The following is a 4259-nucleotide window of genomic DNA, read 5'->3' as shown; positions in this document are numbered from 1 at the left end:
CATATAAAATGTAAATTATTTTTCTTTTGAAAAACACTATTTTCTGGAGCCAACTCTTAGGATACTTTTCGTCTGATTTAATTGCAGATTAGCCTTTTGCATTAGATTTATTTCTTTTCTCTCTAAAACAATATATATATCGCGAAGCTTCTACCCAAGGAAAACAGCAGCAAAAGGCCCGGATGTCATGGCCTAATTTTGATAGATGATTTGTTCTTTTTGAATGTAGTCTATAGTTTATAAAGTCTTAGAATTTTCATAAAAAACACCATTGTCCGGAGCCATCCGTGTCATTACCGTTTGTTTAATTCAGTTGCATATTAGCCATTGCATTTAACACCTTTCATCATCATGCAGTTTAGCAATTGCATGTATTTTAGATTCTTCTTCACAACAATAAACGGTGCCAAGATCTTACCATCTGACAACGGCCACGAGAGGCCGGTATGGCATGATTTTTTGATACCTTTATAGTCTCGATTTCATTTCCAGAGCTCCAAATGTTAATATTAAAAACGTAATATTACATGTTTCAAAATCATTGTTTTATGATGTAATGGATTTATTTCACCCTGTTATTGCTTAAAACGGAACTAAATCTTGTCTGTATTTTTCACAAACCTTTACAAAAAGAGGTTTGAACCGATAATACGCTCTGTCTTAAACATTCCCCTGCATACAATGGTATATAAAAATGAGACATAAATCATTATAATTATAGTCTTAATACTTTATTCAAATTTCATACAATTCATATGAACACACGTGTCATTTAAAGTTCTCATATCAACCACCAAACTGTACATCCGAATTTTTTTTCTGAAAAAATATAAAAATATTATCTATGACAAAAGTATGTAATCATTATTTTTGCATAATGAAAACTTAAAATCAACGAAAACCTTACCGCATCGGGCTTTTAATTCACTGAGTCTCTATTTCGAACCTTAACCGAATACACATGATTCATGTGTTCCTTATGATTAAGACTTTTTCTCCTAGCCCCTTTGTCATAATCTTTATGAAAAAATACACAAACAACAAAAGTAAATAGCTAAACTATAAAAGTAGCAGAATTAAGTGCATACATTTGTTCTGCATAACAAAACTCATGCATCAGTAAAATTCGTGCAAATGATCCTTGATTAATATTACATTTTCTCATCAAGGTTTTTTACCCCTTTGCAGGTCTTTCGTCGTCCGTCAACGAGTTCCCTTGTGCTTGTTGCCCGGATGCTCCAGCATTTGCTTGATTTAACTTCTCGTTCTTTCCTGGTAAAATAATTGAGTATATGAAAATAGCAAAACAGCAAAAGTTTAATCTTTAACCAAAACCTCAAAACTTTAATCCTTAACTTGCAGATAATAAAGTCAATATTTATCTATTGTCTGATCAATTATATGTTGACAGCGAGTGGCACAACAATTATTTGTACATGTCAATGTATTTGTATATAATCTTTTCGATCTGCTGCCAAGAATGATTCACATTTAGTTAACACTTTATAAACAATACATTTGACATTTGCTAGGAATGTTTCTAAAAATAACAGGATACCTATAACACAGATAGATCTTGAAATTCATGTGAAATATGCTTCAAAAACAACAGAAGTGAAGATAACATTCTCAAGCCACAAATAATAATAAAAAATCTAGTGAAAACAATTTATTATGCAACCTTTTATTGCCCCGATTCACACATTAATAGTAGTGTTAGTAGGACGGGTATATCAGTCTTGTAGACAGCGAATAGTACACTGTGCAACTTGTTTACTTTATTGAAAAGTTGCTTTTAAGGCACGTAAGCTTCATAAACGAATAAATATTTACTCCTTTTTAATTAGCACATACGAGTTTTAGATCATGTAAGTCTATGGTTTTATAGCATGAAAAATCTTTTGTTACTTGAATGAACTAAGGATAAAATTAATTAATGTGAAATAACTTAAAAGAGGCAAAATGTAAACAAAGTAGTATTTTGCCTTCCATACAAAATACTAAATTACTAAAACAAATACACGCGCGCACACGGGTACGCACATCATTTAATCTATTAATCGTTATCCTTATATATACAATAGATCATTATTTAAGATATAGAATGAAATAAATAATATAGTAGAAAATAAGTAAAACATCAGAGTATAATTTTGACATATTATTGAAAATGATAATAAAACTGTATTTTACCTAAAGATTATCATGTCGAGATAAAATGTAATGACATTGACAAATATACATACTGTGGTCAAGTGCAAATACACTTCCAATAAGCCATACTCCTAAAACTCAAAAACACAAATTTACAGCTCATTGTTGTATGAAGATGACAATAGTTTAGGTAATAATGATAAATGTTTGTTAATTACCTGCATTTATACTTTATTAAATTTTGTATCAGAATGTGTACTTTAAGTTAAAATAAAAACCTAATAAATGGTAGAGTACAGGTAAACATAATTGCTTTTGAAAATTAAAAAAAGAAGAAGAAACACATGATAATTTTTTAGATAATATCACAATGACATAACGGCAGCTCACTGATTGCTTCAGTTTATTTTACTTGTGTTTTAAACATCGGATTTTGTAACAGATTGTGTACTTTAAGATTGCATCAAAACGAAAAAAGAAAGAAAAAGTACCGTTAAACTCGTATTGCTATTGAAAAACAGAAATACATTTTGAAATATTATAGACAATGTCACATCACGACAGCTCACTTACTTTCTTTCTTAATAATATAGTATAAAGTCAGCAAAAGTGATATACTTACATGCGATTCTTTTTGTTGAAACAAAAATAAATGAACATTTAAATGCAAATGCTATTCTTCCAATAGAATATATTAGGTTTATAATAATCATACAATTCTTTTTGGAATCAAGCCAGGGCGCTATTATGTTTGATGAACATTCAATATAGGAAATAAAAGGATCATATGCTCATGCATTTGTTCAGGGAAAAACATGAAAGATGGCTGAAAGCTATATGCTAAATAGAAAATTACACCAATCAGTTTCGAAAGCGCACATGCGCAATGACCGTGTTCCAAACTGACGTCGATTAACATAGTATAATTAAGGCTATTTTATATGTGTCCAATTAAAGTGTGAAGGATTTTACCAAGCATATGTACTTTGTGTGAATTCAAAACATGTTTTTTTTTATATTTACAAAAATACTGTGTAGCAATTATGAATATTTTTAAATAACAAATCTGAGCATTTTAGCAGTATATCTTTAATAAATACTGTAATAAGTATATAAATTATATCATTGTATAGATGAAAACAAAAAATCCACACAGCAAGTTTCACAAAAAGATGATCTAACAAGTTTACAAAGGCCAGGCATATCCGTTTTTATATTTCTTGATTGTTATGATATTGCCTGTTGATTTAATTGTACTAACATTGACAGAAAGTCTAACAATCTTGAACAAATAATAACATAGCTATTGCTTAATAATATATACTACAAAATACATAGGAAATTGTTCGACACATAATTCCACATGTGTAGATCAGATCTATATGCACAATATGCCTTTTTTGTGTAAGTAGGTACATCTATAAAAATCTGTGTATATATCAACTGTCCTATTGATCAAAACATTTTTATATTAATTCATTCATACATGCGCAAATAATTATATCTGTTTTATATAATGCACTGTTATATGTTCGCAAACATATGTTCGATTTTATTTTTTTGTTACTTCTAGGAAACCGCTGACAACATATTTGGGGGTCTTGTAAGCAACTTATGTAAAAAATCTGGAGAAGGAAAGATCCCTGGATAAATGTTGATAAATGTTGATTATTATATCCATTGAATTATAAAAACATAGACAATTTATTTATCATCTAAATAAACTTATGTATATTCAGTAAACATGCAAATAAAAATATATGTATCCAACTTTTTCCTTTTTTCTCAATAAATCATAGCGAATATTATTGTACAATAAATGTAGCTTTCGAATTCATGTACAGCAAAACTGCTTTCCGGTTTACATTCATTAATATGACATGCTGCGAATCACCGTACGTGACCGAAATACCACACATGCGATAGTAACTGTTTGTGATACAGTTGAAGAACACAGGGAACAAAACTCTGATAATGTAAATGAATTAAACGTTTACCAGCGATCGGTCTTTAAAAATGCAGACATAGAGGGCATTGTTAGTGGTTATGATGAACAGACAAAGTGTGGGATAGAACTACGAGACTTGGAAGTTTATGCAAATGAA

The 4259-nt window shown here is 29.7% G+C and overlaps 1 long non-coding RNA gene across 1 annotated transcript; it reads right to left on the bottom strand.

Moving 5' to 3' along the window:
* Positions 1-715: 715 nt before the first annotated feature.
* On the bottom strand, positions 716-2400 carry LOC132732490 (uncharacterized). Its single transcript, XR_009626057.1, has 3 exons — positions 2247-2400; positions 1156-1272; positions 716-819 (listed from the first exon to the last, which is right to left on the bottom strand). It is a non-coding gene; the product is annotated as an uncharacterized LOC132732490 (long non-coding RNA).
* Positions 2401-4259: the final 1859 nt, after the last annotated feature.

This window comes from Ruditapes philippinarum, unplaced genomic scaffold (assembly GCF_026571515.1).
Source record: "Ruditapes philippinarum isolate M1 unplaced genomic scaffold, ASM2657151v2 ctg269_1_1_1_1, whole genome shotgun sequence".
NCBI lineage: Eukaryota > Metazoa > Mollusca > Bivalvia > Venerida > Veneridae > Ruditapes > Ruditapes philippinarum.
This window is presented reverse-complemented; position numbering and strand designations above follow the sequence as displayed.